We start from the raw sequence: 12414 nt of genomic DNA on the forward strand, positions 1-12414 counted from the left end.
TGAGATTGGAACAACTGGAAAGGAACAGGAAGTTTAAAAAAAAAAAAACAAAACCCAGAGCTTCCACTAGAGATATGAGCTCATCTGGCTGGCACACAGCTGCCTGGAAAGGCTGTTGGGAGTTGTGGCTTAGAGCATGAGCTTTGGAGCCAGACTAGGCAGAATGGAAACCCAGCTCCACCTCATCCTGGCTGTGCGCTGTCACGTCTCCGGGTCTCAGTTTTCTCATCTGCAAAATGGGAGCAAGTAAGGGAGCCTTCCTCGCAGGGGCAGGGTGTTAATTAAAAGAGACCTGAGGGGCAGGGGGCTGGGGGGTGGGGAGACTGGGTGGCTCAGTCGGTTGAGCATCCGACTTCAGCTCAGGTCACGATCTCACGGTTCGTGGGTTCGAGCCCCACACTGGGCTCGCTGCTGTCAGTGCGGAGTCCACTTCGGATCCTCTGTCTCCTCCTTTTCTCTGCCCCAACCCTCAACTCGCGCACGCACTCTCTCCCTCTCAAAAATGAATAAGCATTTATTTTTTTAAATTTTTTAAATGTTTATTTATTTCTGATAGAGAGAGAGAGAGAGCATGAGCAGGGGAGGGACAGAGAGAGGAGACACAGAATCCGAAGCAGGCTGCGGGCTCTGAGCCATCAGCACAGAGCCCGACGCGGGGCTCGAACTCGTGACCCGCAAGATCATGATGTGAGCTGAAGTCAGACGCCCAACTGACTGAGCCACCCAGGCACCCCAATAAACATTTAAATAAATAAATAATGAATGAATGAATGAATGAATGAGACCTACGGAAAGCACCAGCACAGTCCCCGGTACATGGTCTATACTGCAATGATCGTAGTCGTAATTATTGTTATCATCATGGTCTAGCAACATTCGCTTCTCTGTGGCCTGGAAGTCCACCATGAGGCTCCTTCTTTCTGCCACATCATCACCGCCTGAACCTGGGGAGATGGAATACCTCCCCCTGCGTCCAAGAGATGCACCGTTCCTGTGGTCTGGGGTTGGAGGGCGTCCAAGGCTGCTGGGTGACCACGCCATGCCGAGGCTTCTGAGTCCCATCCGGGCAGATGGCGTCTCCTGGGTCCTTCATTAATTATCACACAACAGAACATTGCTGCTTCCCACTCTGATGCCCTGTAATCAGCCAAGAACCCTCACAATTCGATATTTGGAAACAATCAGCTCAGTTCACGGCCTCGGCACCATCAATTAATGTGGACGTGGACATAAATTATGGGAAAGCAGGGACGCACACAGGGGGATGAGGTCACAGCAGCCATGAACCTCTGGCTCAGATGAGATTTCCCCTGGAACGGGGCTGATAGTGGGGTGTTTCGCCCCTCAATCCCACAGGTGGGGCCGTTCTCCATCAGGGGCCTTCAGGGACCCAGAGCCAGAAGCCTGTGGCTAGGGCCTCAGGGCTCCGATCCAGGAGGATGTGGGAGGAGTCCAGGTCGGCCAGCGCTCATACAGGCCACCTCGGCCATTCCCCTGCCTCCACTGCAGGCTGTTCCTAAGAGGAAGAAGCCACAAAACCACTTAACGTCTTGGGACAGGTCTCAGCTTCGGATGTCCCTCTGGGCAAGACGACAGCACTGATGCCCTCTTCCAGCCCAGGCACAGGCTAAGGGTCCTTCCTGGACCAAGCAAAGGGCTCCTTGGGGCCCACTTCCTGGGAGGCCCACCCTATCTGTTGGGAAGCAAAGGCTCAGAGGCCAGGCCAACTCTGTCTTGAGTCCTCAGACACGTAGCAGCTGCGTGACTGCGTCCAGGTGTCTTAACCGCTCCCTGCCTCAGTTTTCACATCTGGAAAATGGGGATTTCAAAAACCCAGATGGACCGGTGGGTTTCACACAGCGCCTGGCGCACAGAGAGTACTCAGGCTGTGCCGGTTGCCTGTGTAATGGTTAACAGATGGCCTGCTAGCTAGCGTCTCAGAGGGCTTCAGAGCTCACAGAGCTCTTGAACACCACAGTCCCCGTGGATCCTCTGAAGGCCAGGAAAAGAAAGCAGACCAGAAGTCATCTCAAGGCGCTACCGGGGAGGAATCCACATCCAGGCTCGCTCACAAGGCTCTTGGCAGGCCTCGGGTCCTCGCCCCGTGGGCTTCTCCGTGGGGCTGCTCACAGCTTTCCCCAGGGTGAGGGCTCCCAGGGACCCGCGAGTACTGGGTCAGCTGCATTGCAGCCATCGTCTTAATTAATCCTAAGGCAAGGGCAAGAGAAGACAGGGAGACAGAGCTTCTGTCTTTTTGGAACCTAATCCAGAAGAAGCGTCCGTCATTTTAGCCGTGTCATTAGAAACAAGTCACACTGAAAGGCGCGGGCCTCACAGGGATGTGGGTGTGACCACCAGGAGGCAGGGATCACTGGGGGCTCTGCGGGGGCCACCTGCCCCAGAGGGACAGTTAGCCAGGCACCAGGTTGAATGCTTTGCCGGCAGCATCCTATATAATCCCGATTTACGAGGGTGGGGTGGGAAAGTCTGCCAAACGCTGTTCCTCTCCCTGTTTTATAGCTGAGAAGGTTGAGGGTCAGAGGAGTCAGGTGACTGGACCCGAAATCAGGAAGATAAGCTGGAATTTGAACCGTGTTTTTGTCATTGGCATTTTGCTCCACAGAGGTCAGGCCAGTGTCCTCTGGGATGCAGCCACAGACCGTCTGGCCTGCCCTGAACTTGGGAAGTTGAATATCTGACTAATGGGGTCAGGAAGCCAGCCTCCTGGCTGGTCAGGGGAACCTTGCAAACGAACCATAATTCGGTAATGCAATTTCCTTGACTAGGGAGGACTTAAGTCTTCTGGGCCAGCAGGAGCAAAAGGCGTGCCCTGTCTGGCTTGATCTCATGGGACGCCTGAAAGTTCCTGAGGAATTGCAACCGGCCGGCATTGCCTGCTCAGGTGAACCTCGGGAGGGTGAAACTGGTCTCACTGGGAGGAGGTTGCCTCGGACCCCCAGAGATGGCAAAGCACAGTGGCCCAGCCAAGGAAGCAAAGGGAAAGGGCCTGTTCATTCCTGACCCCAGCAAGCCCAGGGCAGGGCAGCCTTCCAGACGTGGGCAGAGCTCATACCCAGAAGGGACAGGGACCCACACCCCTGCCAGCCGGGTTCGCCATCCCACCTCCGGCACTATCTGACTGTAGGACCCTAAGCAAGCCACGGACGCCTCAAAGCCCCGGTTTCCAGAATTGCAAAATGGAAGAAGCGGTAATCTAACCTCACAGGACCACCGTGAGGGCCTGCAAAGCACCCTGCAGAAAGTAGTTGTCTAGCAAACGGTGACTCTTCAGCGTGGGGGGGACACGCCGGGCAGAGCTGTGTCACCACCGTGCTTGTTTCCCTCGTGCCTGGCACAGACTCAACCCTTAATCACGTTGGGCTAATCGATTAGAGAATCAAGGAAAAATGTAATTTCTGAACAGGGTGAGGGTCAGAAGCTGCACCTTCCAGACTTGGGACCTTTTCTCGGCTGCAGAGTTGACATGACGTGGGTTGTAAGCCTATTCTATAGAGAGCTTTGGCCAAAGGCGTCAGCGACATGAACTCCCTGCTTGGCAATCACGTGTCCTTCAGCCACCTCAAGGGAACAGACTGCCCACGACACCTGAGGCATAGCCAGGCTGGTAAGCAGCTCTTGTGCCTCCTTGAGAGGGCTCCCTGAGACCCCACGGGGATATGGATTAATCTGGGGTGCCTGCCCTATGCCAGCTCTACCCCAGACCCTTCGGGATGATCTGTGGCCATTCGCAACTTACCAGGAAACCTGAAATAGTGTACTTGCTCTGTGACCTTGGGAGAAAGACTTGACCTCTTTGAGCTTCAGAAAACGGGACTCATCTCAGCACCTACAGAGCTGTCCTAAGGCCTTGAAGGTGACACAAGAATTGCAGTGCCTGTGCCTGATAGAAATCCTCAGTTACTGGTAGCTCCCCGTTGCTATTAAGAGATGTGCTTCTGTAGAGGGATTCTGCAGCCCTAAAGACCCCCTCGGGTCCCGAGGAATAAAGCTGTGTTTCTCTGGAAGCGGATGTGTTTCTCTGGAAGCAGATCAAGGAGGAGCAGAGCATGGGCTGGCAGCTCACAGGAGGGAGAAGGGACTGGGGCCTTTCTGAAGGCTAACGGTGGGCTGGGGACAGCCAAGAGAGATCCAGGTGTCACCTTGCAGTCCTGAATGTCTGCCCTGGGTGCATCAAGTCTCCGCTCACAGAAATTTTGGTGTTGGCACAGGGGACAAAGAGACCGCCCATCACAGCTCGGTACTCTAGGGAGTAGCAGTGACAGAGGAGAGCAGGCATGGGGCAGAGAGAGGGACGCTTTCAGTGCTCATCAGAGCTCCTGGCACTCAGGAGATGGAAGCTGGGTGTGTGGGCGTGTGTCTGTGTGTGTGTGTGTGAGAGAGAGAGAGAGAGAGAGAGAGAGAGAGCACCCATGGCGTGGGACACTCTTCAGCAGTCAGGCCTTCCAGGACCAGCAGGGAATCCAGTGTGCAGGGCTGCTGGAAGAGACTTCTCATCCACCGGGAGGGCTGCCTGCCGAGTTCGGGGGCTGCTGGCTGCAGATGGTCAGATATTAAATTCTACTCTGCCTCCCATCTGGCGGCTGCACTGGCTGGCCCGGAGAATTCCCCGTAGGCCAGCTCTGGGTTCTGGACAAGCCACTCTGCCCCTCCAGTGACCCTCAGACAGGGCTGTGCTCAGCTAATCAGGAGAGTCCTCCCCCTCCTGCCAAGCACCCGCCTTCATCCCCCCTCCAAGGCGGCCACCTCTGCTCTCCCCTCGGAATCTGCTCATCCAGAGCAGGGGCTTAAAAGAACACAGCGTTGAGCATCAGATTCACTGGGTTTTGATCGTGTTCTGGTTCCACTGGGCATTCACCTGGACCTCTCTGAGCCTCTGTTTCCTCCTCCATGATTCCTATGACACAGGGCCATTGGAAGGACAAAATAAGGTCTCTCGACCTTGATGCTGCTGACTGATCCCCTGGTCTGGATCATTTTTGTGGTGAGGGGCTGTCTTGCACTTTGTAAGGTGTCCAGGACCACCGTTGGCCCATCCTTGGCCCATCCTTGGCCCATCCTTGACCTCAACCCACTAGATGCCGTGGCACCCCACCCCGACCTGTGACAACCAAAACTGTCTCCAGACCCTACCAAATGTCCCTGAAGGGTCAATGTTGTCCCTGCCAAAAATCACTGCTGTGGGTGTTTTGTACTCTGCCTGGCAGGTGGGGAACACTTGATAGACAGAGACTGCCCCAGACCAGCGTCCGGGGCGCTTAGAACATTTCCGGGCACACGGTAAATGCTCAACAAATGTTAGCTCTGACTGTTCTCTTGCCAAAGGACCTTTCCAGTCCTTGGAAAGCAGGCTTCAAAGTCTGTGGTTCAACATGCACACATCATGCATGTATGGAGAGCTGTAGGCCAGCCTGGGATGGATACTATGCGGACCCGGTTTAAGTAGGTAAGAACAATGCGACCAGAAGATTGAGGGGGGAGGGGGGACACACCTGAAACAAGAGGAGCGCTGTTCTTGTCCCCATCACCTGGTAGTTTTCTATCGCCACTGTTGCCCTTACTATGATCACTTAGCATTTGTCGACCACGGACTCTGTTGCAGGCAGTGTTCTAAGAACTTGAAACATTATCTCACGGAATCATCCGGATGACCCTAGGAGGTCACTTCTCTGATTCCGTCTGTTGTGCAAACAGATGAAGGTATTTCAGTAGCTGGCCTGAGGGCTTGTGACAGAGGGCTTTCTGCAGGGTCCCAGGGGCGCCGTGCAGAGAAGGGTTACCCAGCTGGCGGGTCAGGAAAGAGGGGCTGATATCTGAGCTGGGTCCCGCGCCCTTCCCAAAATTTCAAGGAAAGGAGGGAGGGTGGGGAGGTCCAGGCAGTGGGTGCGGCCTGAATAAGGCTTTGAGGCTGGAAAGGTCAGCTTTCATTCCGCAAGACAGCCGACTTGTGGGGGAAAGAGGTGCAGAAAAAGAGACAGTGGCAGCCCTTCCTGTGCCTCTCCCGGTGCCTCTGCCCCAGCTCCAGCCTTGCCAGGTGGGCCGGACCACCCACCCACCCCCCACCCCCCTAGGGCCTCCAGTAGCCACATGTGTTCCCTACTCAGCCTCATTATGCACGGAAGTGTTAGGATCTGCTGGGCTACGGTGGAGACTGATGGTCCCAGGTTGCCCAGGACTGAGGGGGTTCCCAGGATGTCGAACTTTCTATGCCCAAACCAGGATAATCCTGGGCAAACCAGCAAGGTCAGTCACCCAACCCGTGGCCCCTTTACCGGCCCTTTACACAGGCCACCCTGGGCTTCTGCGGGCGAATCAGCCCCGCTTTCCACCCAGCCAGCCTTCTGAGCACCCCCTGAAAGGGCAGGCCTGGGCCAGGCGGTCCAACAGCTGCTACCCAGCTGCTTGGCAAAGCCCACCTTCCCCGGGGCGGGAGAATCCGAGCACAGCCGCGGAGGCCCAGAGAAGGGAAGGGACTTGCTCGGACCTGGGCCCAGAGGCCAGGTCTTCTGGGTAAGCAGGATAATTTCCCTTTAAGTTTAAAGGACAATAATGATAATAGCTGAGGTTCATCAAGCTCTTGCTATATCCCCAGCCCCATCATGAATAATTCACCAGCAACATGGCACTGAAGGCCCATCCTGACCCCAAAAGTCTTTTCTCATCAAGATCATTTTTACAGAAGGGGAAACTGAGGCACATAGAAGGTAAATGATGGGGGCAAGATTCAAACCCAGGAAGCCAGACATCCCAGCCAGAGGAGGTAACCATTGTGCCACATGGTCTCAGAGGGACAGCGTCTCACCTGGCCCCTGATTGCATTGCTGTGGACAATGAGACCCTTGCAGAGTACTACAGTGTGGAACACGCACACCCCCTTCTGGGTCTTTTGTCCCATGGGACGCTTCCCTGACACTGGAAAAGTCACATGCTTAATATAAGGTCTTTACTTGAGGATTCCCCATGGCCTTTCCAGCACTGTGGTAGGTCAGAGCAATGGTGGATGGGGACAGGGTGCACCTCCCGCAGCTTCTCCCTCCCAACCTTGTGGGAACCAGTAACTCTCTTTGCAACTACAGGGCCCTGATGGATCGTGGCAGGGGACAGGAGTCAGAAGTGAAGGAGAGATGGCATTCATTCAGAACTCTTTATTTGCAACTTTGTTAGGTGTTAGAGAGCCGGCCAGTCAGGAACATGACACAGACACAGAGAAGCAGCCAGGGAACCAAGAGGAGTGTGGTCTATGATGAGTTGGAGGTGAGCCCAGGAGACTCAGAAACACAGAGGGGGCACTCACCCCAGTCTCTGGAGGTAAGACAGGTCTCCTGGAGGGAGTGATATCTTAGCTGAGATTTGAAGGAGAAGTAGGGTTTAGCCAGGGAAAAAAGGTTAGGCAGATATTCCAGGCATAAAGAAGAGCTTGTGCAAAGGCCCAGGGGTGGAAGACAATGGCCTATACTAGCAATTGTCAGTCACTTTATTCTCTATTTGGCCAAAGTCTGGGTCATGGCGGGGACAAGGGGAGAGGAAAGGCTGGAGAGGTGGGCAGGGATCAGATAGGGATCTGCAGTTCATTCTATCTTGACAACAGAGGGCCACTGATGGGCTTGGAGTAAAAGCATGGCAGGATTGATTATGTTTCTGTGTCAGAATATCACTCTCACTGCTCTGAGGAGAATGACTTGGATAGATGGGGTGAAGCTAGTGTAAACGTGGGGTTGTATCTTCTTAATTCTCCATCTTCAATATTATTACAGTAGATGGATGGATGGAAGGGAAGGAAGGAAGGAAGGGAGGAAGGAAGGAAGGAAATGAATGAATGAATGAATGAAACCCATAAAACAAATTAATAGGGGTACCTGGGTGGCTCAGTTGGTTGAGCGTCCGACTTCGGCTCGGGTCATGATCTCGCAGTTTGTGGGTTTGAGCCCCACGTCAGCTGTGCTGACAGCTGAGAGTCTGGAGCCTGCTTCAGATTCTGTGTCTCCCTCTCTCTCTGCCCCTCCCCTGCTCATGCTCTGTCTGTCTCTGTCTCTCAACAATAAATAAATGTTAAAACAAGTTTTTAAAAACAAATTAATCAAGTTCAAGAAGGAAATATTTCAACTTAGAATGGGAGAGAATTTTTTTTTATAACAAGAATGGAAACAAAGATAGAAAGAGCTACCTTAAGAGGCAGTGAGCCCTCTGTGTGGGGGGATATTGAAGCACAGAATGAGATAGGACTCAGTCTCACAGGGGTTAAACCACAGCATTGGTATCTTACTTTGTATAGGACTTCACATTTCTAAAACAGTTTCATATTCTTTGTCTCTTAATTGTCATAACACCCGTGTATCTTGACTAGCATCCTGAATATAATCTCCTTCTCACAGGTGAGGAAATTCAGATTCACAGAAGTTAAGTGACTTTTCCAACTAGTAAGAAACAGAACTTGCCCTGGAAGCCTTCTCACTCCCAGTCCGCTGCTCTTTCCAGAGAGCCCCAGCTGACTTCTGAAGTTGCTTCTAACCCTGAAATGATGGATTTCTTAGTAGAAGACACTTATGCCCATAGGGGCTTGCACTAACAATAGAAAATATAAGGTCAGCTCCAACTCAGAAAGCTGATTCGTCAGGATGGGCCGAGTAGCACAGTGGAAACAGGACAGGTTGGGGGTCATCAAAACTGCCTCCTACTGGCTGTGTGGCTTTGGGCAAGTCTTCTCACCTCTCTGAGCCTCAATTTCATCTATAAAATGAGGGTTATTAATACCATTTTCATAGGGTTGTTGAGAGAGACAAAGTATATAAAGGGCTGTATCAGTCAGGATTCTTTTTTTTAAGTTTATTTATTTTTGAGAGAGAGAGAGGGAGAGGGAGAGGGGTAGAGAGGCGGGGGGAGGCAGATGATCTGAAGATGATCTCTGTGCTGACAGCAGAGAGCCCACTGTGGGGCTGGAATTCATGAAATCGTGAGATCAGGACCTGAGCCGAGTTGGATGCTTAACCAACTGAGCCACCCAGGTGCCCCGGTCAGGATTCTTTTGGTTGCAAGTGACAGAAACCCAACTCCAGACAGACAAAAGGGAATGTATCGTGTCCCTCATTCCCTCTGTTCTCTGCTTGTCTCTTCTTCTCTTAAAATGGAACCCTCAGTCTCTCCTCCCACAGATGAGCCTCTTCCAAATGGCGTGGACAGAACCACCCTCAGCAGAGAGAGAGAGCTTCCTTCACCTAGTAACAGTGTATCAGTCCCAGGGAAAGCCCTTGATTGGTCCTGCTTAGTCACATGCTCACTCTGCAGGCCAATCGCTTTGGAAGAAGGGAATGAGGTACTATGATTGGCTACACCTTAGTCCTGTACTCACCACCATGGCCAGGACACATTACAAAAGGCTACATTACAAAAGGCTACTAAAACCCATTACAAACACCTAGGACAGTGTCTGGAATGTAGTAGCTGCTCATTAAATGGGAATGTGGTTGGCACCGTTTCCTGGGGGTGTCAGTGACAGCTTTGTTTGTAGAGAAGTCTGGAATTGTGGCTTAAAATCTTGGGAAAATTCTAGCTGGGAGAGAAGGTCAGCTACATACGCCTTGTTAACGCTAAGTTCATGTTCACCTCCATGGAGACCATCGTAGGTTGCACCAGCATCCTATAGGTGTCCTCTGTAAAAGAATAATTTACATGTAGCAGAAGTAAAATGGGGGTCTTGGGAGACAGCCGGGCCACTCACCAAGGGTTCCCATACCCTGAAGCATGCAAACTTGCTTCTGTGGTTATTACTCTTTTATTCACCCAGTCCCTTTCATTCATTACTTTATTCAACAATATTTCTGTGCGCCTTCTCAGGCCTGAGGATTCAGCAGTGAAGAAGACACAGCCCTCATGCTCTAAGTCTAGCTGACTCTCAGTCCTCACTCTTTTCCTCACCTGTTGATAAGCTTTCAATGTTTACCTCACCAATGAGGGGATAAAAAGTTGACACACAAATTATGGTTCACAATGTATGTGGCTGAGTCAAAGAACTTGTGTTCGTTCAGTAACAATTCCAAAATGATTCTATCTCTTCCCCTTTGGGAAATTTCTTAGGAAGGAGGCACACACCCATTCCATAACTCCCTGAGGCTTTCAAGCTGGTTCCAAGCCCAAGGATCATATGCACAAGGCACATGCTCTTTGGCCCACAGATCACTGTTTGGATGTAATTCGTTGCCAGCGTTTAAAACTCAGTAGATTTCTAAAATCTGAATCTGAGGGTTCTCTTGGGAAGCCAGATAGACCTAGTGATGATGGACGCATGTTCCACATAGAAATGATTGGCTGGACCCACGTTGTATCCACCCCTTAAATAAGACCTGTACTCTCCCATTCTTCAAGGTTCCCACATGATGCATTTTTCTGAGTCATGATGCATTAACTGGCTGGTTCCTGCAGGCATTTGACAAAGTTTGCTATCCTGGGAGTAGAGAGCATTGGGGGAAAGTGTCAGCTTTGCCAAGAGTCTCTGCCTAATCAAATTGCCTCCAAGCCTGCCCAGAACCCTTTCTCTCCACCGTGGCTCCTCCAAAGCCTCCATGGAGTAAAAGACATTTAGCCTGGGCAGAGAGACAAGTGGCCTTATCCAGAGGCAGGTGAAGCCCAGACTTGCCTCTTTCACACTCTGTTTTCAAAACCCAGCCTATTAGGTGAAGCCACTTGAGGGAATAAAAGGCAGAGATTCAAGTGGTTTTCAGTGCATCAAAGATGAGTGAGTGTTTTACCCAATGTGTCAGGAAGGCAATTTCAAACATCGTCAGAATTACCTTCATTCAGCCTTTGAATGGCTGGATTCTCAGACTTCTCTGAGCTCAGAGAGCCTCTTCAATGGGCATATGAGAGCAGAGCAAGAAATGGATGGTTCTTTGGCTCGCTCTCAGGTTGGGGAGGGGTGTTCATCACTTTTGGGTGATTTGTGCCCATGGACTTCCAAACGCTAGCTAGAAATAAAGAAGAAATGATTCACGTTCTAATTCAGAGAGGGTTTATTAAGTACCTACTATGCACTTCAGATTCTGTCTACAAGACAAATCCGTAAATTACGTCACCAGCTCAGACCTCTTTTGAATCTTTATATCTTTCTACTTGACATTGCCATTTGAATGTCTCCCAGACTGCAAACATCCGTGTTCTAAATGCAGCTCTTTACCTGCCCCCGCGACACACACACAGAAGACTCTTTCACGTCTTCCAAGCTCAGGAAATATCAACTTCATCTCCGTAGTTGCTTAAGCTAAAACTTCAAGGTTGTTCTTGACCTCCTTCTCACTCATCCACAACAGCCAATTCATTGCCAAGTCCTGATGGTTCTTTCTCCTAACTGATCTGTTCATTGGGTAGTTAAAGTAGTGCCAGCTGCTCTAACAGATAGACCCCACGCTCGCAGTGGAATCCATAGAATAGAAATGTATTCTTAGATCAAGTAAAGTCTAATTAAGGACCCAGATGATGATTCGGGGGCCCAGGGAGCTCCGATCTTGTGAGTCCACCAACCCTTAAGGCATTGCGTCCAACCAATGGACAGAAAAAGAGAAGGCAGGGAAGACACATCTGCTTCTAGCCACTTGAGCCCAGAAGCGATGCCATCACTTGCATTGGTGAGAACCAGTCACATGACGCCATCTAGATGCAGGGCCCCTGGGAAACGTGGTCTCTGGCTGGGCAGCTCCTTCCCAGCCACAACATTACACTATGGAAATAGACAGCCAGCCATCTCTGCCTCAGTTCCCTGCCACTTCCCGCATCTAAGCCCCCGTCATGTGTCACTTGGGTGACTGAAACAGTCCCCTTCTGGTCTCCCTGACTTCATTCCTATTGCTTCTCTAGTCTGTTCTTCACACATCAGCCACAGTAGTGCTTCAAACCATATAGCAGACCATCCATATCACCCCCCACACTCAGAATAAAACGCAAACCCTCACTGAGGCGTGCAAAGCTGGATTAGCCTGGTCCCTGTGACCTCTCCTACTTCGTCTTCTTCTTCCCCCATCACTCGTGCTTCCTCCAGCAACCACACTCATCACTGACCTGTTCTGTTATCTACACTTGGATCACCTTTCCAACCGGCTGATCTTCATCTTCCAAGACTCAGCTCAAACATTAGCCATTTCTTCACCGAGGACTTTTCAGTCCAAATGGGACCCTTCAGGGAAGGGCTAGTTGAGTATTTGTGTGGCTCCTTGTTTATGTCCTTTTCCCCACATAGGCTATCAGTTCCCAGAGGATAAGAGCAGTTACCTGTTCTCTTTACTGCTGTGTCCCCACCACCTAGCACATTGCCAGGTACATAATAGAGCCCAGTACATATTTGTTGAATGAATGAATGAATGAATGATGAATGAATGAATGAATAACATGATGTCATTGACTCCCTGGCAC

General features: G+C 51.3%; 1 protein-coding gene across 2 annotated transcripts in view; it reads left to right on the plus strand.

Annotated features, from left to right (window-relative positions):
* Positions 1-12414, plus strand: part of NOS1 (nitric oxide synthase 1) — a 182522-nt gene that overhangs the window by 43863 nt on the left and 126245 nt on the right. The window lies entirely within an intron of this gene.

This window comes from Neofelis nebulosa, chromosome 11, assembly GCF_028018385.1.
Source record: "Neofelis nebulosa isolate mNeoNeb1 chromosome 11, mNeoNeb1.pri, whole genome shotgun sequence".
In the NCBI taxonomy this organism is placed as follows: Eukaryota; Metazoa; Chordata; class Mammalia; order Carnivora; family Felidae; genus Neofelis; species Neofelis nebulosa.